The sequence below is a fragment of the Giraffa tippelskirchi genome, chromosome 4 (assembly GCF_054371585.1).
Source record: "Giraffa tippelskirchi isolate mGirTip1 chromosome 4, T2T-mGirTip1v1.2.pri, whole genome shotgun sequence".
Lineage (NCBI taxonomy): Eukaryota > Metazoa > Chordata > Mammalia > Artiodactyla > Giraffidae > Giraffa > Giraffa tippelskirchi.
The window spans coordinates 37,185,835-37,205,957 of record NC_137278.1 but is presented as its reverse complement, the minus strand read 5'-3'; the positions used below and the strand labels follow the sequence as shown (position 1 = coordinate 37,205,957).

The 20,123-nt window shown below is 43.7% G+C and overlaps 1 protein-coding gene across 20 annotated transcripts in view; it reads left to right on the top strand.

The window, feature by feature from the left end:
• The first annotated feature begins 381 nt into the window (after positions 1–381).
• The window catches only part of ANXA4 (annexin A4), a 67,350-nt gene continuing 47,608 nt past the window's right edge, over positions 382–20,123 (top strand). Inside the window, exons 1-5 of one of the 20 annotated variants that reach the window (XM_081594507.1) lie at positions 382–430; positions 4,616–4,708; positions 4,830–4,944; positions 6,442–6,478; positions 9,872–9,983. The gene's annotated coding sequence lies outside the window, so the exon portion shown is untranslated. Of the gene's footprint in view, positions 431–543; positions 1,153–4,302; positions 4,521–4,615; positions 4,709–4,829; positions 4,945–5,820; positions 5,866–6,441; positions 6,479–9,871; positions 9,984–20,123 lie in introns of those variants that run through there. The other 19 variants (XM_081594503.1, XM_081594506.1, XM_081594510.1 and 16 more) reach the window with 19 other exon arrangements.

Genomic DNA, 20,123 nt, shown 5'->3' with positions numbered 1-20,123 from the left:
AGTGTGCCGTTCCACTATCCACTTCACCGTGAGAAAGTGCCATGTCCCGGGGAGGAAGCTTTGACTCTGAGCAGCAATCCCGGCCGCGGTGGGCGCAGGGCGCGGGCCTCCTCCAGTGCAGGGGCGCCCGGGCACCCGAGACCTGAGAGTCCCTCTGCTCCGACTTGTGGGAACCCGGGCGGGGCCGGCGGTCGGGGATCCGGGCGGGCGACGAGGCCGGGAGAGTCACCCTCTCTCCCCGCACTCTAGGTGCGCTTCGCCCGCGGAGGACTTTCCGGTCTCCTGGGCAGAGGGACAACCAGGAACTTGGGCTCAGTCTCCACCCCGAAGCGGGGCGGGTCCGTCCAGGATAAGATCCGCAGCCCTGCCCTGCCTGGGTGTGATCTCCGTGGCAGCAGAGAAAGGGGGCCGTCCCATCTCGGCCTCTGGGGTAAGGGGGACCCTGGGCCGGGGGTCCTGGGCTCCAGAAGGGGTGCGGCAGCTCGGGAGGGCCTCGCGGGGGTGGCCGTTCGGGCCTCGCGGGGGTGGCCGTTCGGGCCTCGCGGGGGTGGCCGGTCGGGCGCGGCGCTCAGGCGGAGGTGCCGGCGCCGGCACAGGGTGGCGCCGGCCGGAACTCGCTGCGGGTGGGCGAGCTGGAGGCAGATACCGCCCCTTATCCACCCGCCCCTTGCAGAAGGACCTCCAGAGCAGTGTGTGGAGCTTAGAATGTCAGAGGTCACTGCAGTTATTTATCGAGTTCACGTGCCAAGCGCTGTGCTGGATTTAGGCATTACAAAGAAAGGATTGAGTAATATTCCCTGGAACTGACTCTAACACCCATGTTTTGCTTTTTTAATTTTTTCTTTACTCCTTTTAAGAAACTTACTCTTTTCTCCTGGTCTCTTACTCTTTCTCTCCTTGTGGACCTAATGCCTTCTGTACAATGCCTGGCACATGGGAATCTGTTATTACTGTGAGATCCTTGAACTGAGCTTGCGAATGGCCCAGTCTTACTCTGTGGTCGTGGCTTTGACCAGCTGGTGACTCTGGAACCAAAGAGGTTATTGCTTTTCAACAATCTGCCCAACTTTAAGGGCTTCCCAAATTGATGAAAGTCTTCTGTAAGCTGTTGGGAGCGTGTGAGACCTGAGTAATCCACAGCTTTCAGGAAAAGTGAGTATCTGCCTCTCTGCAGGTGACAGTGGGAAGATTGGATAGGATCCCGCTCCCACCCCCCACCCCGTCTAAAAGGATGCATCCCTTTGCCCATCATTTCTAGAACCCTCCACCTTCTCCTTATATTGCAAGTAATTCTGTTGATAGGGAAGCTCTAGCTCTTTCGTTGCAATGGAATTCTCAGATGACAGAGGTGGAACAGCAAGCAACAGAGGAAGGGGGCAGGAATGAGGAAATGGGTAACCATAGCCGGCCAGGACCGGCTGACTTCCCAGAGTCCTTTCTGGTCAAGGCCAGGCCCCTCCCTCAGCTTAGATCAGATTTCTTTTGCTTTGGGGATACCTACATGAGTGCAAACACAGACAGACATACACACAACTACTGGGTCAAAAGTGTTGTGAATTTCCCTCCTAGATATGCTTTCATTTGGTTAGGGATATTTTTTGTCTGAAAGCTTTTTAGAGAATAATGTGTAGTCAAGTCCAAGCAGGTCAGCCCTCAGTGTCTGAAGGGGATGCTGAAAGGGTGATGACTGCCTGGTCATTTCAAACTGTAGCTTGTGGCCCATTTCTCTTCTTATATCTGCCACTCATCTGTTTTCCCAGTTCTTGCTCATCTGCTGGTAGACTAAGCCTGCTCTTCTCCAAGGGAGATGGAGGTGAGGACAGGCACTCGAGTAACAGACATTGTGCCAAGGAGTACCTGATGATTCGGAATAAAGGAGAGGGGGAATTTTCCTTGGTTGTCCAATTTTATCCAGATATTGGAGGATAAAAATGCTTTTTATATTAAAACAATTACAGGTATATTTTGTGGTCGGATTCAAAATTTAAATACTTTCTTTATATAAAAGAATAAACTTCTAAAATTCTTGTTTGGACTTAGGGCTGTGATTTGGCCCAAATGTAACCTTTGGGAGTTTGCTTTCACTGCAATGAGGGCTACTTATGGAGGCAGTTTGGTAGATGCTGCAGTGTCTTTCCTGGAGGGACTTTGAACAGCATGCTAGTTGTGGCATATGGGATCCTCATCTCAACATGCGTGACCTTTTGTTGTAGCGCTCAGGCTCAGTAGTTGCGACGCAAGCATGTAGGATCTTACTTCGCCGACCAGGTATCAAACCTGTGCCCCTGCATTGGAAGGTGAATTCTTAACCAATGGACCATCAGGGAAGTCCCCTCATTTAATCTTTTTTTTTTCAACCTGAGGCAGGATTATTAAGCTTGTTTTACAGAAGAGATCCCAAGGCTCCAAGTGGTAGTATAAGGGTCAGATCCTTGCAAAAAGATTTAAATCCAGCTGCTGGATACTGGCTTCCCAGGTGGCACAGTGGTAAAGAATCCACCTGCTAATACAGGAGACATGGGAGACTTGGGTTCGATCCCTGGGCCTGGAAGATCCCCTGGAGGAGGAAATGGCAACCCACTCTAGTATTCTTGCCTGAAAAATCCCATGGACAGAAGAGCCTGGTGGGCTACCGTCCATACGGTTGCAAAGAGTTGGGCACAACTGAGCATGCATGTGTGCGTACGCACACACACACACATACACACACAATGGGTACTAAAGCCTGTTCCCTTAGCCTCCCTGCCTTACTGTGGCTCTGTCAGTGCTTGGTTCAGAGTGATTTGGCATTTGGATTTGTGGCTTCCTGGTCTATAAATTAATCTTGACCAAGTGTTTTTCTTTTCCTTTTCATCTTTCTTCTGGTCAAGCTGATATGTAAACTATGGTGGGAAGAACTGGAGCTGGCAGTAGCATGGGGATACAAGTTAACGGCCCTAGATTCAGGAGGGGCTTGGCTTGTGAATGAGGGAATCAGTTCACTCTTTGTGGCCCTGGGAAGAGCTGGGCAGGAGTGTTTTGGATGGCATGTTCTGGTTGAATTTAAGGAAATGACTTTTGAAACCCACAGGCTGGACAGGTTTGGATTTGGTAGGAGCTCTGTCACCAGAGATATGTGGGCAGAAGCCCCACAGCTCCTTTCTGTTGGAGCTGGAAAGGGGAGAAGGTTAAACCAAGATGACTTCTAAAGCCATTGTTTCCAAACTTTGGGTGCATCCCCCTGGAAGCTTGCACAGCATACAGATTCTTGCCCCCAGAGTTCTGATGCAGTATGACAGGATGAGACCCAGGAATCTGCCTGTTGTGTTGCTTTTATTGGGAGTAACTTGTTCAGTTATGTTTGAACTGGACAGAGAGCTTTGCTGTGGGAACCTGAACCACCACCTTTGAAGAATTTGTCTTAAATGTTCAAGATGCTTGAAATCAGTCAAATGCCTAGACACTGTGTTAAGAATTGCCCTGAAATTTGGCAGTTTCTCAAAATTTTTAAATCCATTGACTTGTGTTCTATCCATTTGAATACTAGGAATTTATCAAAAAGATATGGCTGGACATGCAGGTGGAAGGGCTTTCAGTTAGTGGGCAGAATGTCACTGGCCCCTACCAAATGGATAAAGGTTCATTTATTTATTATACAATCTGACAGATGCTAGATATTCAAGGGTAAAATACCCAGACCCCATCCTTAGGGAGCTAAACAAGCAAATCAACAATGAAAAACTCATAGGACTGCATGAGAAGTGATTCAATGCACTGTGCATAGCCTGCCATAGAACGGAGGAGGTGCACCTAACCCCATCATGGGTGGTCAGGGAAGGCTTCTTGGAGGGGAAATGAGACTGATCTTGGAGGTGGGAATAGGAGAAGAAGGGCTTATGCACAGGCATGGAGGAGTGCCATTCAGCCAGAGCAGGGCTAGTCCAGAGGCCAGAGCTTGAGGGCCGTCAGAAATTAATGTCATTCGGTGGGCCCGTGGGAGACAGGACCAATTATTGGGAGTTAGGTCTTAGAGATTCCGGGGATCCCATAGCATGAGCTGTTGGCCTAACTTGTAAATTCCTATTTTCTTTGCATCTGCTTCTGTGTTTAGCACTGTCATGTGATCATGCTAGCGTGCATGCATTCTATATCGCTTCAGTCTTGTCCAGCTCTTTGTGACCCCATGGACCGTAACCCACAAGGCTCCTCTGTTCATGGGATTCTCTAGGCAAGAATACTGGAGTGGGTTGCCATGCCCTCCTCCAGAGGATCTTCCCAACCCAGGGATCTAACCTGCATCTCCTCTGCCTTCTACATTGGCAGGTGGGTTCTTTACCACTGGCGCCACCTGGGAAGTCGCCAGTTTTGTGATTTCAGTTCAGTTCAGTCGCTCAGTCGTGTCCGACTCTTTGCGTTTTGTGATAGATGTTTTTAAATAAAAAGGGAACTCTGGGTCCCAGGAAGGAAATCAAGGCAGAGATTCAGCCTTGGAGAAACAAGACTCCCAGCTTCCCGGTCCTACACCAGGCCAACTCTTCAAGGTTTGTCTTGGACATAATCTGGGTGGGGGTCCTCCTCTGTGTGCTCTTGTCTCCCTGTGATTCCCCTACCACACTTTATTTTTTCTTGATTACAGACTTGTGCCCTCCTCTCAGCTTTGAGCTCCTCTGAGATCAGGACCACAGAGCCCCATTCCTCTGGCCCAGTGCCCAGTGAGTGCTCACCAAAGGTGTGTGCTGAATGAATGTTTGATTTTTCATGGCCTAGAAAATTTATTCCAACCTCTGAGCCCTACAGAATGATCCACTTTCTGACAAAGTTTCTTTTTCTTTTTTTGCCACACTGCGCAGCATTTGTATTTGGAGTTCCCCTATCATGGATTGAACTTTCACCCTCTGCACTGGAAGCACAGAATTCTAAGCACTGGAGAGCCAGGGAGGTCCCCAAAATGACCCATTATAAAAAGTGATTGTTCCATTCTCTGTCTCCACTCCCATCATATCCTTAAACCAGCCAAACTCCAAACTTAATGCATTTCCTGCCCAGTTGAAAAATCCACGTATCAGTTTACACTTCCCACTTCCCCACAGCCTTATCCTTTGTTCCTGGACATCTTGGGATCTACATCTGCAGATTGAACCAACTGAGTTTTGGATTCTGTAGGTCTGAGGTTGGGCCTATGAATTTACACTTTGAACAAATTCCCAGGTGATGGTGATGTTCCTGGTCATGGAACCACACTTTCACAACCACTTAGTTGTATGAACTTCTTTTAGGTTGAAATACTGGTCTGGATATAATGAAAGAATAAACATAGGGGAAGTTTAATCATGCACATGGGATCTTCTACCTTTTTCAGATTCTCTTGTGCTCCCTATGAAAGCTGCCTGTGACCTCCTCACAGGGGCCATGCTTTGGGTGGACTTGATTCCCTGGGTTTTCTGTACTTTTGGTGGCAAAAACTATTACAATATTGTAAAGTAATTAGCCCCCAACTAAAATAAATAAATTTATAAAAAAAAAAAAATGGGGGAAATGAAGTCACCAAGAAGGTAAATAATTTTCTTGATGAGATTTAAAAGAGATATCTGAGATAATTATTCATGTAGAGTATTTAGAACAGTGTCTGACACAATAAAATATATACTCAACAGTAGCTATAATAATTACTATTAACCATAAAAAAGAACGGGTGTGTCAGTTGAATTGAGGTGAATGAACCCAGAGCCTCTTATACAGAGTCAAGTAAGTCAAGAAAGAGTAAAACAAGTATCATATATTAACATATATATATATATGGAATCTAGGAAAATGGTACTAATGAACCTATTTGCAGGGCAGGAATAGAGACACAGACATAGAAAACAGACTTGCGGACACAACGGGGTAAGGAGAGGGTTGGTTGAATGGAGAGAGTAGCATTGACTTATATACAGCAGCATGTGTAAACTAGAGAGCTGGTGGGAAGCTGCTATAAAACACAGCGAGCCCAGCCTGGAACTCTGTGACAACCTAGAGGGGTGGGATGGTGGGGAGGGAGATTGGGAAGGAGGCTCAAAAGGGAGGCGATATATATATATACACACATTTATGGTTGATTTGCACTGTTGTGCAGCAGAAACCAATACAACTTTGTAAAGCAATTAGCCTCCAGTTAAAAATAAAGAAGAAATTTAAAAACTACTATTACACAAGATATGTGTAAATCAGTGCTATGTGATAGAAATATAAAGTGAGCCGCAAATGTAACTTTGAATTATCTAGTAGTCACATTTTAAAAAATAAAAACGAGACAGGTGAAATGAATAATATCAATTATCCTACCCAACAGATCCAAAGTGCTGGGTTGGAGAGAAAGTCCGTTCGAGTTTTTCTATAAGATGGTACTGATTAAAACTGCACCTGTCCAGTTAATTCACTAACTCTTATGCAAATTGAATCTCTTTTTCCTTACTGTTCCAGTCACAGTGCTTCTGCCTCTTCACTCAATTCCATATTGGTAAGCCACCTTCTTTTAAAAATTTTAAAAATGTCCATGGTTATTTTTTCACACTAGAAAATGTTATAATTAAAGTAAGTATTTAAATGTAATTATGAATTACAATGTATATAGGTATCACTGTAATTCATGCTGTCTGTAGAACATATTCAAATAAGCACATTCAAAATGTTGCATTAATGCATAGATGATATCAAAGTGAATCAATATGTTGACAGCAAGTGGATTGGTGCTGTGATTTGGTGTAATACTAGAAAAGATGCAACGTGGCTGACAAGCACACTGCACAGTGTAATGGTTACAGTGAATCGTGGCCCCACCAAAAAATGCTGCTGTCCTGTGTTATGAAAAAATATTTTATACTGCTTCAATTTTAAATTGAATTCAAATTAAAATTGAGTTATTTTCTCTATTGCACTAGTTGTGTTTCAATTACTCAGTAACTGCTTGGTGGCTTGTGGCTACCATGTTGCACAACACAGGTGCAGACTGTGTCTGTCAAAGGAAAGGTGGACAGAACACCTTAGTCTGTTTTATGTTGGCCTCAGCTTTAAGCAGGAGAGAAATTTGCACAGTATCCAGTCCAATTCCTGTTTCTAACTGGTTTTCCCCATTTCTCTCTGCCTCTCTGAGGTGGCATCTTTTCCTATCCCCAATGCCTGGTTCTTTGATACATAAAGGATGCCTTTCCACCAGGATTCCTTTCTTTGGTCACCTTTCCCTGTATCTACTCTGCTTCTTGTCTGGCTTGGGGAATTAGTAGGGTCAGTAAAGGGTCCACCTCACAGCTTCTCAGCTTAAGTGGGTGGACTGGGATGGGGTTTTCTGGAGGGATGCCCCACTGAGCTGATGGAGACACGTCACTCATCTCCTCACTATCCCCGTCTTTCTGGCTCTCTCTGTGTGTCTCTTACACACACGTTCACGCCATCTGCCTCTAGTTGGTTTCAGTTCCTTTCAGCTTCTGATCTTGTCTCATGTGAGTCCTAGTCCTTTGGATTTTGTCACGAGTTTCCTCCATGGCCCTCCTTTGCCTTCGTGAGGTTTTTCATGAAAAAAAAAAAAAAAATAAAACCAGGAGAAGCTGCATCAGAAATAGCAAGTTCCCTATGTGAATCAGACATCCACCATGAAAGAATTCTGACAGTTCTGTTTTTGTATTCTTTGGCCTGAGTCAGCTTGAACACTGGAAAGATTTGAAAATAGATCCCTACTCTGGTCCACGGAAGGAGTGGCTGATCCAGGGGGAGAGTCGCCCACAGAGCTAGATCTCCAGTATTTACAGGACATGGGTGGCGCCAGAAGAAAACGTGACATTTTAAGAGGGCCATGTTTCTTCTCCGGCTGATTCCAGATTGCCAGGGTCAAAGCGGTGTAAATCTGTGAAGAAAACTCAGCTACTTTTCCTGCTCATTTGGGAAGAGAGTTTTCTTCCCTTGTGGCAAACGGAAGTGGTAGTGTTGGTGAGGAAAAGCCTGAGCTGTGTAATAACTGTTTTCCTACCTGTAGGCAAATAAAACCTAACAGGACAATAGGAAGGACAATAGGAAGCCTGGCCACTCACCAGCTCTTTGCCGGTCACTCCCCTCTGGTACTTGAGTTTCTCGTTCAGGTCCTGTCTGTCTCCTCCTTCCAGCCTCACAAGAATTCTGTAAAGAAATATGGAGTGGACTTTAGTTTCTCTGGGACAGGTTATAAAAGAAAGACCAGATGTTGGATTCAGGGTTCCTTTTTCTGATGAGGTGCTCTTCTTCTTTACCCCTGAGATCTATGATGGCTGAGACAAGAGAGAAGATCAAGAGTACTGGTCTGCCTTGGAACTGGGGTCTCAGGATATGGTGGCCTATAGATTGTGATTCATAAGGAGGGATCCAGGTGACCTGGGTGCAGATGGACATACAGAAACTCTAGTGGTAAAAGAGATAAGAACTGGAGATCAGTACCAGTAGCTTGTGATCAACTGGTTGGGGTTCCTATGTGAACAGTTAGTGGGGTTCCTGTCTTAGAGTCTTACTTGCCCAGAATAGTTTACTTACGGTATTTTTGAAGGAGGAAAATGGAATTAAGTGACCTTTCACGTTTCTTTGAGGGCCCCTGATTTTAAAGTAACTTGGGAAATGGAGTGGGAAAAACAGTGTAACCTGTGGCAAAGCTTAACTATGCTGGACTGATTTTTCTCTTTGAATAGCTGTAATCCCTGAGGAGACGTGGCTTTACTCATGATGCTATGCAAAAGCTGCATGGATTTTTGGATTCCACTGAGTTAGATTTTGCCTTTGAGAGGACATTGCTAAAGCAAGACTCACAGCGGCAGGCTTTACCTGAGAGGCCACTCTCAGTCTGCAAAGCTGTATACCTGTGTATGATCTTAATCACATACTTTTGGCTGTAGACATGTTTATTATTGTATTGAAGTATTATTTACATACAATAAAATGCACAGATCTTAAGTGCTTAGTTCAGTGAGGTGTTTTTTTTAAGGAGTTCACTTTTAAAAATTGCTTCTTTTTATTTTATTTTTTAAATTTTATTTCTCTTTGTAATTGTAGTTTGTTGTTGTCGTTTAGTCACTAAGTCATGTCCGACTCTTTCGCAACCCTGTGGACTATAGCCTCCCAGGCTCCTCTGTCCATGGGATTTCCCAGGCAAGAATACTGTAAAAATCATTTTTAAAAATTGTGTTAAAATATACATAAGATAAAACTTACCATTTTAACTATTTCTAAGCATTCAGTTTGGTGGCGTGAATACAGTTACATTGTTTTGCAACTATCACTACCACGCTCTTCATCTTGTGGAACTGAACTTCTATACCTGCTAGACTATAATTCCTTCTCGCCCCTTCTCCCACTTCCAACACTACCATCCTACATGAGTTTGACTACTCTAGGTTCTCAATATAAGTGGAATCGTATTGTAGTGATCTTTTTGTGTCTGGCTATTTCACTTAGTATACTGTCCTCAAAGTCCATGTCAAATTTCTTTTCAAGGCTGGATACTATTCTGTTGTATGTACCACATTTTGTTTATGCATTCATCTATCAGTTGACACATGGGTTGCTTCCATCTTTTGGCTATTTTGAATAATCCTGCTATGAACGTGGGTGTACAAATATCTCATTGAGTCCTTGCTTTCAATTTTTTGGAAAGACTATGTATATTAATATGTATGTATGTATCTCCAGATTGTATATACCTGGAATATATACCCATAAATGGAATTGCTGGATCACATAGTAATTATTATATTTGTAACTTTTCAAGGAAGTACCATGCTGTTTTCTATAGTGGCTATACTATTTTACACTCCTACCAGCAGTACACAAGGGATCTAATTTTTCCACATCTTCACTGACACTTGTTATTTTCTGATTTGTTTTGTTTTAATACTAGCCATCCTAATGGGTATTTTGACAAATGTATACCGTTGGGTGCCACTGCCTCAATCAAGATAAGGAACATTTCAGTCACACCCTAAAGTTCCTTCCCTCACACTTCTGTGCAGGTATGTCCCCTCCACCTCACCACTACCTCCAATCCCTGACCCTAGGCAACCACTTTTGTGCTTTCTGGCATTATACATTAGCTTGGTTTTTTCGGCTTCATTCACTCAGAATAATGTTTTAGAGATTCACTTGTCTTGTCACTGAATCAGTCGTTTGCTGAAAAGTACTCCATTGCATGAATATTCTGCAATCTGTTTGTCCGTTTATCTGTTGATGGGCATTTGAGTTGTCTCCAGTTGCAGCAGTTCGTGTGAGTATGAGTCATGTGAATGCTCTTGCCGATGTTTTCTTGTGGATATGGGTTTTCGCTTATCTTAGATAAATAAGATGAAATTGCTGAGTCAAAAGGAAGATTCATGTTTAACCTTAATAGAAGCTGCCAAATAGTTCTCTCAAGTTTACAGTGTTTGAAAGTTTCAGTTGCTCTACCTCTTCTGTAACGTTTATTTATTTATTTTTAAATTTATTTTTCACTGTGCTGGGTCTTTGTGGTGCATGGGCATTTCTGTAGTTGGGGTGCACAAGTTTGGTTGCCCCACGGCATGTGGAGTCATACACAGGGGTCAAACCTGCGTCCCCTACATTGGAAGGCAGATTCATCATCACAGGACCACCAGGGAAGTCCCTCTCTAACATTTAATAGTGTCCACTTTTTGTTTCTTCCCTTTTCTTTCTGTTTTTTTTTTTTTTTACCATTTTAAGGGATGTGAATGGTATCTTATTTTGGTTTTAATTTGTGTTTTCTGCATAACCAATAGCAGGCACCTTTTCATATACTTACTGATCATTCATATGTTTTCTTTAGTGAAGTGTCTTAAGTCTTTCGCCCATTTAAGAACTTGCTGTGTTCATCTTTGTGTTATGACTTTTAATTCTTTGTATATTCTCAGCTTAAGTCCTTTATCAAATATACGTGCTGTGAATATTTTCTCCCAATCTATGGCTTTTCTGTTAATTTTCTTTTAGTGAGAATAAAATACACTTTTCTAACAGTGTCTTTTACGGAGCAAATCTTTTAATTTTGATGAATCTTACTTATATTGACTTTTATAGCTTGTGCTGTTTTGTGTCCTAAGAAATCTCTGCCTACCTTAAGGTTCAAGATAGAGAATGTATTTTCCTCTGTGGTTAGAAAGTAAACCCCAGTGGGACTGGAGTAATTAATCTATGCTAATGCTTCCTTAGAGAATACCAGCGGGCTCAGAAACAAAGCAAGAGGAGGAGACCCCCTGGGGAAGAGGGCCCTTCTTGGAGACTAGGCCTCCTGGAAGCCGGAGGAGCCAAGGCAGTTAACATCATCCTATGGCTGCAGGAGCAGCCAGTTCAGTTCAAGTCAACAGGCATTTCTTACAGCTCCACTGTGTGCAAGGCACTGCTAAGAATTAAGAGCAGGAAAGGAGGGGCCCAGGATGGGAGTCTGGTGAGCAGATTCCAGGGAAGATGCTGTCTTAGAATTCAGACAGATCTGAAAACGATGATGTTGGAGGACAGACACACACAGAGGACCCCATCGACTTGGTGGCCAAAAGGATCCTAAGGGAAATCTGGTTTGAAAGGTTGTAGATGTGAAAGCCTGAACTGTGTACACCACAAGTATTTTTAATATGGGAGGAGTTGGTAACCCACCCCTAAAACAGCTCATTAAACTGGTATGTTGGAATATGTGTTTGTGGTGGATAAAGGTCACTTGGAGAGAATAGTAATAAAAAGAATAGTTAACATTTGTTGAGTATATAATATGTGCAAGATTCTAAGTACTTGATATGGTACAATAACGTGATTCATCTTTGCCACAACCCTATGAAGTACTATTATTATTAATTCCATGTTATCAATGAGGAAACTCATTGAAGTACAGGGAGATTATAATTTACTCCAAATCACACAATGAGGAAGTATGTGTGGGAGAGTTATAAACCCGATTGGTTGGCCTCGGGGCTTCAGCATCTTGGTTACAGAAGAAGGATGATGTCTAAGGAAGGATGGCTCCAAGGAAGGAGGAGGTCCTGTCTATCTGAAATGGTCAGCTAGGCTGTGGCGTTGGCCACACCACCCTCAGGTTTGGACCTTCCCATTGCTGTTTCCTATTAGAGGTGCGGCATGGATTCTCCCTCACTAGCGTGAACCTGTCCCACTCGTGCTAATAGCACCTGGCAGACCGTGGGTCAGAGAGTGAATCCACACGTTATTATCACACATGTTACCCAGAGGCAGGTCTACCACTTAACGTGTATGCAGGGCTGTTTCCTGTCTCCAGGGAGGGTGGGGCTGGGCGCTGTCTGTAGCCTTCTCTACTCTTAACAATCCAACCGTGGTGGCAGTGAGCTCTTTTCTGGGCAGGCGTTTCCACTCCATTTCTACTCCTGCTTTCTTTGTGTAGTTACAGCACAGCCTGGGAATTGCTCTCTCAGCAGTTTGCTAGGCATTTTGATCTGAATTAGGGGAAAATCAACTCTTGAGAGATCAAAAGAGTGGTTGTGTTTCAAGCCTGGAGGGGCGCTGCCTCTAATCACGTAAGTAAACTGCTATCTGGGGCTTGAGCAAACATGTCAGAGCTGCGCCAAACCCCATGTTAAACTTTGAATGAAAGCCCATGCTGTTTTTGGTTCATAGCATAAGCTGGAAGAGTTATTCCTAGCAGCCCTTCTTTCTCTCCCTACTGGTGTACCCTGGATAGTCTAAATATTGCTGATGTTAGGATAAACATAATCAAACGGTTCCATTATTTCTAGCCTTTGACTGTCTCCATGGCATGATGCATCAGTCTCTGAAGTGGGCAGCACCGGGGGTACTTTCTGATTGTTGGTGGAACCCATCCAACTGCGTACAGGATGCTCGGCCCTGTCATGGAGGGGAGGGGCACAGAATGTGCCTGGATGGAGTTTGGATGGAAACACTGAGTACCTCTCAGCTGGAGATGACATGACTCTGGCCATGTGTTGGCTCCAACAGATACTGTCACAGAGCCACGTTGCCTTGTTCTTCCACTGGAAAGGTTGGATGGCTGAACTAGGGCAGGGGCATGTGGGGTTAGAAACATGCTGTCTTCAAACAGCCACCACTCTTGATTGGGTGCTGTCTGCCAAAGTGGGGTCCAGCATTCAGCAGATAGGTCCGGGAGGAGTGTTTTTGTTGTTTTAAAAAGAAAGCATTTAGCTCAGCAAAAGATGTGACAATTTGAAGTTTTGATTCCATTGTTACTCCTAAAAGGCAGGTATCACTGACACCTGCCTTAGTGTACACGTATACACCTGCCTTAGTGTACACCTGCCTTACATGCATGTATGTAAACACATGTGCATTTAACATGGTATAGCACGAAGGTCTCTAGAGTAATGGCTGTGACTGAAAACATAGCTCCTACCACCTAGTATATGAGTGACTTTGGGCATTATGCTTAACTTTTCTCAAATTTAAGTTATCCTGCCCAATTCACTGGACAGTGAGAAAGGGAAACAATATAGTGTTGATAAATCACCTGTGTGTTTAGTCGTTCAGTCGTTCATGTCCAACTCTTTGCGACCTCATGGACTGTGGCACGCCAGGCTCCTCTGTCCAGGGGGATTCTCCAGGCAAGAATACTGGAGTGGGTTGCCATGCCCTCCTCCAGGGAAATCTTCCCAATCCAAGGATTGAACCCAGGCCTCCCACATTGCAGGCAGATTCTTTACTGTCTAAGCCACCAGGGAAGCCCATGATAAAGCACCTAAGCACTCAACGTAACTAGATGGTCAGTAAATACTTATTTAAAAATAAAGCCAGCCCCTCTAGCTCCAGCACACCTAACAAGGCCAACTTTCCTGATGCTGAGCCGCTGAGCAGTGGCAGAGGCTACCCCCTGGAGGAGTGAACCCCATGACCAGAAGGAGGAGACCAAAGGCTGGGAGATGAACCTTCAGAAAGAGTGTAGAGTCCTTGCAATGGGAAGGATGTTCAGCAGAGTTCTCGCCAACCACTGCCAGAATTTTTTTCTGTTCTCTTGAACAGACGAAGCACAGGGGGTAATTTTCGATATGAAGGTAACAAATGGACAGATTAAGGTTGCCTTTTAGCACCTAGAATTGTACTTGGCCTGGGACAGGCATTCAGATCATGACTGTTGAATGACTGAGCATGAAACATCAGTGAAACTATCCTATTAGTTCCATGATTGAGAGCAGTACTTGGTGTTACCTGTGCATCGCTTCTTGTTTCTATGCTCACTAGCCTGCAAGGAGGAGGGGAATCCAAACAATTTGTCTGAAATTAAAAGGCAAAATAATTTAAAAACACCTCCACCATCAAAAAGCCAGCCAAGCAGAATTCCAAAGATCTCTAGTCGACAGGTGGCACTTGGAGTCACTTGGATAATGATAGAAAATTACTTAGGAAAATTTGAAACTTTATACTATGAAACTTGAAAACAGTACCCAGAGAAATATTTATAAAATTTATTAGAATATGCATTGATTTGTGCCTAAGGAAACTGAGGTATTAATGTGAAGTAGAAAGATGTTCAGGAGGGCAGACAGTAAACTTAGTGTGCAGGGCCCCCCCAGCTCTCCCAGCAATCATTAAGGCCACCTCATTACTCTTTTTATTTTTCTAATCTTATCTCTTAATACAATATAGGACTCGCCATAAACAACTTTCATTATTGTATTATCCATCTGGTTTGTAAAATGGAGATAATGTCAGGACTCCAAAGGTTATTAGGTAGATTAAGGTCATGTAGAGGAGTGTTTAATACATGTCCTTCCTTCCTTCTCCCTGCCTTTTGGACAAAGGAATCATTGGAGTAGAAACTTGAATAGACTTGGGCATGATGTGGGAATGAATGGTAGAGAAAGAGTGGGGATGTTTTAAATTATATGTAAAATGTGTTTTTTAATTATTTGTGGATTGAAATTATTATTACTGTTCCAATAGTGCCGTGAATAAGTGGCTAAAATTTGGACAAAAGACTGTTAATAAGTTACTTGCCAGATGGTGGGTTGAAAGAGATTCTTCTCTAAGAATTGTTTAGCGAGCAAGTCTTCAACTTTGCCTGTGCTTAGCCGACACACTTTGTTTGCTTGGATTAAATGTTTAAAAATAAAAAACCCCATCCAGGGAATAAAATTTTCTTTAACTTTAGAAGAATCAAAGATCCAAGGAAGAAGAGTTGCTTTCATGTTCCTATTTCATAGACAGTTTTAAAAAGCCTTTAGTGTCTGGGTGGGGCCCAGTTACACTCTCCACAAGTCCACAGACTAAAAGTTTAAATTTGTCATCCTCTGGGATTTAAAATGAAACCATGTACCAAAGAAAAATGGTGAATGAGTCACTCACATGTGATCTTCCAGGGAGGAGAAGGATTCAGTGTAAGAATGTGTCACAAGGCCATCAGACCCCTTCACAGTGAAGGGTTAGAGTGCCGGTCTTGGGTCAATGTTGTGCATCTGAATGGAGACCAACTGCCAAGTTATGTTGGGGTCTCAAGGAAAGCATCTGGTCATGGGGTGAATTCACCATGGTGTCGCATCCGGCAAGACCAGAGAAAATGTATTTCTTAGCACGTCAAGAAGGGGTTCATCTCTTAGGGACAGGTTCGTATTTATAGGTTTATCACTCATAAGCACTCACATGCTTGCACACATGGTTAATTTATTTATTTACGTTGAGAAATATAACTATTACTTAGAAAAAAATCCTTATACTGCAGTACTTTGTAGAGAGGTCCACATGGGAAGCCAAACTCTAGTCCAGAGGTTCCTTGGCAATCAAGGAATCAGAATGAAGAGTTTTAGATAGATAAAATTCATCTTCACAGTGGGGAAATATCTGACGCCTGGAACATTGATCCTGGGGCCAAGCCAGCCTTTCTTGAGGCCATGGTTTTGAGAAACATTTTAGAGTAAACCTCAGTGATGGTTTTGGGTTGAGCTTGCATTGCTGATGGACAGAATTTTTCTTTAAATATGTCTAACAGCTTTTGGCCAGCTGACTTCATCTCGGGAGCCATTCTTCCTCCTTAGATGAGTTTGCATATCGTTGTTTCGATGATTATTTACTGATTTTACTAGTCAGTCTCATTTGCCTGCTGTCCAAAGTCTGGGTGGGTGGGGAGGAATGTATCACACTGCTGTCTGCATGGCCTCCTGCAATATTACCAGGAGTGGGCCTTGTTCATGCATCTGCAGTCTGCTGTAAGAACTTAAGAAACTTTATGCTTGAGTCAGCACTGGGTTGCCAATTTCTGGCAGTGATATAATAGGGCAGTATGTGGAGTAGTGTAATAATTGTCCTTCTGAACATCCTATAGAAAAACAAAAGGGGTGTGTTCTTGACATACCTAATTTTTCTTTATGAATTCATTGTAAATTATTTCTGAAAGTAAATGTAATCTTAACCTGAAATAGATTGAACTTATTTATAGCTAAAGGCTTCCCAGGTGGCTCAGTGGTAAAGATTCCACCTGCTGAGCAGGAGGCATGGATGGGTTCAATCCTTGGGTCGGGAAAATTCCCTGGAGTAGGAAATGGCAAACCCACTCCAGTATTCTTGCCTGGAAAATTCCATGGACAGAAAAGCCTGGTGGGTTACAGTCCATGGGGTTACAGAGTCAGACACGACTTAGTCAGTAAACAACAATTTACAGGGTATTATTCCCTTATGCAAAGGAATATGTATTCCCTTGGGATAAGTCTCTTATGTTGAGTTACCAGCTTTCTTTCAGTTGCTCTAAAACTATGTCCTAAAACCTTCGAAAGCCCTGTCCTGAGCCTTAGGTGTCTGTTTAGTTGCTCAGTCGTGTCTGACTCTTTGCGACCCCATGGACTGAAGCCTGCCAGGCTTCTCTATCCATGGGATTTTTCAGGCAAGAATACTGGAGTGGGTTGCCATTTCCTCCTCCAGGGGATATTCTCGACCCAGGAATCGAACCCATGTCTCCAATGTCTCGTGCATTGCAGGCAGATTCTTTTCCACTGAGCTATCGGGGAAGCCCTAGGTGAGGGGTTCGCATATTACAAAGAAGATGCAGGTTCCCACCCACATATTGATTTTTTGAAAGACATCTCAAACATATGGTCTCTTCAGGCTTCATCTTTCCATCTTGAAGAGTCCTGATGCTTTTAAGGTCATTTGAGCCATGCCCCAAACTGAATGTGTCTGCATTTCCCAGATGTAAAGTTTGAGGCATAGTTGCTAATAATTTGCCCCTCCCCCAACCCATGAGCTGCCAGAGGAGCTTATACAACCTCAAAGTTGTATACAACAACAGAGTCTGGGTCACTGTGAACTTGGTCATACTGATCAGCTTATGGGATTGTAGGCTGGCCCTCAGAGAGAAAGAGCAAAAGAATCAAGGAGGCTGAGGCAGAAAAGGTTCCTTAGAGCAGTTGTCCCCAACCTTTTTGGCACCAGGGACTGGTTTCATGGAAGACAGTTTTTCCATGGACTGGAAGCGGGGGCAGGTGCTGATGGTTTCGGGATGATTCCAGGACATTACATTTACTGTTTGCTTTATTATTTCATCAGCTCCACCTCAAATGTTTGCTTTATTTCTATTATTACATCAGCTCCACCTCAGATCATCAGGCAGTAGATCCCAGAGGTTGGGGGCCCTTACTATAAGAATCCTTGGCTCTGCACGTGGACACGTGGGCGGGCTTTTACAGATGGAGAAGGGCCTTTCATTCCAGTGACTGATGGTTCTGTACAAGAGGCCTACAGCAGTTCTGTGTTGGTGGGGGTGTGTGTGTGTTCAATTCCTTCCCCACTCCTGCCTAATTATTGAGGTGCCAGATACTGTGCTAGTCAACATTTGTGTGGGTTCACTTTACACATATTATCTGCTATCTAATGAAAGGATCAAAGGGTGCCATTGACTGCATTCGTTTCTAAAATCTATTTTAGAAACTCAGTTGATACTAGTAAATAATAAATACACAACAGCTGTTTTTATATAAGTGGACTTACTCTGTGTGCTGTCCAAGTTTTAAAATGCATTGTCTGGTTAAAAGCACCCTGTGTTCAAATGTGACACAGCTTCTTCCTGTCTAGCTCATTGAATAATGACTCTCAGTATTTCCAAAAGGCTTTGCTCAAACCACCACTGAAATTTGAATTTTATAGAATGTTCATGTGTCATGAAATATTATTCCTTTGATTTTTGGTCAACTGTTGAAAATGTTAAAAATGTTTCTTAGCTGATAGACTGTTTAAAATTAGAATGTGGCCCCTGAGCTGAAGTTTGTTGATCCTTGTTCTATACCATTATCCTATTGTATTTTCATCTTACTGGTATCAAATTGTCTTATGTAGTCATTTCTTTATTTGTTGTCAGTCTTTCCTGAAACACTGTAAGCTCCTTGAAGGCAGGTTCGTTGTCTTATTCACCATATTATCTCTATCAATTAAAACAATGACTGAGATATAGAGGTGTGTTACGAATATTTAGTGATTGAATGTATAAATTCAGATAATTCAGGAGCCACTAAATCCGATAACGTCTTCCTTCCAAAAATGTCACATGTAAGTCCTGTCCCAGGGGCCACATCCTGCCCAGATCTTTGCCTATTTTAGTAGAGATCCTTGTTCCTGTACTATTAATAGTATCTCAAGCCTTCCTGACTCCTTGACTTTGACTCTAGTCTACTCCCTCGTATAGTAACTTGCTAAAGTATGTTTTGTCTTACATTATTTCTCTGCAAAACCCAACCCTTTCACTGTTTCTCCACTGCCTACATTGTAAATCAAACTCCTCAGGTGGACGTACAGGGCCCTTGATAATCAATTCCCTGCCTGCTTTTCCACCTGTATCTCTGAGCCTTCCCCAGAAGGAGCCCTCTGCTCCAGCAGCCTTGCCATCTCATTGTCCCTGAAGCCACGGCTCATCCTCACCTCTGCACCTTCGCTTAAGCTGTGCCTCAGAGCCAGTTGACATTCCCCGCAGGAAGGGATTGACCCCCAGGTCAAATGCAGTTAAGTATGCAGTGAGTGATGGGAAACAAGGAAGAAGGAGCTGAGCCTCAGAAAGTGGAAGATGAAGAGTGACTGTGGCCCAACAGGACTCAGTTGGTGATAAAGTTGGCCAAGAAGGATGCAGTTATTCTGGGGGAATGATAGAATAAGGCTCCCTGGTAGGATTGGGCTTCCCTGGTGGCTCAGCGGTAAGGAATCCACCTGCCAATGCAGGAGGTGTGTGTTCAATCCCTGGGTCAGGAAAATTCCCCTGGAGGAGAAAATGGCAAACCACTCCAGAATTCTTGCCTGGGAAATCCCATAGCCAGAGGAGCCTGGCGGGCTACAGTCCGTGGGGTTGCAAAGAATCGGACACAACTTAGTGACTAAGCAATAACAACAACCTGACGGGGTTATCTAAGCCAGTGATTTTCAAACCACTGTGCAGACGGATATTCTGGGAATCTTGTTAAAATGCACATTCTGGCAGTAGGTCTGGAGTGGGGACCTGGGATTCTGCATTTTAAAGAGCTCATAGATGATGCCCATGCTTCTGGTTCTGGGATAATTCTTTGAGTTCAAGGATCTCACCAAATGCTCAGAAAAGGAGCCTTTTCTGTAGGACCTGAATGTGAAAACAGGAAGCCAGTGGGTCTGCCCCTCAGAGGCTGGTCTACAATAAAGACATTTCTTGCATTCTAAATGACTAAATACATGTGTGATGGCTCAAGGCTTCTTGATGAAGGAGGGGGTGCTGAAGAACTGAGGGCAAAACTGAGTGTGTAAGGCTGTAGCTTAAAGGGAATAAGTACCTTTAAGTCCTGAGATGGTGGTAGTAACAGTGTCCATTGGGAGAAAGAAAGGTCTAATGTGAGTTGGGCCAGTGGCCTGTCATCATATACAAATGCATGCACGTGCACGCGCGCACACACACACACACACACACACCCGACTCATTCAGGGTAAAGGCTGGAGTGCAGCACTTTTTCCCTGGTGTAGTCAGATTATCTTTTGTCTCCAAGAGGCACCTCTTCTGATCCTCTAACACTTCCAGTTTAGAATCTAGGCTTGGCTTGAGTTCAAGTAATGTACCTCACCCTAATTAACCAAGAGGAATCATTTCTGTAATGTGTTATCTCCAAACAGAAGAACAGCTAGGAGACTGTTTGTCTGGCATAATTCACTTGCCTTTTAGAACAGTTTCTCTTTAATGA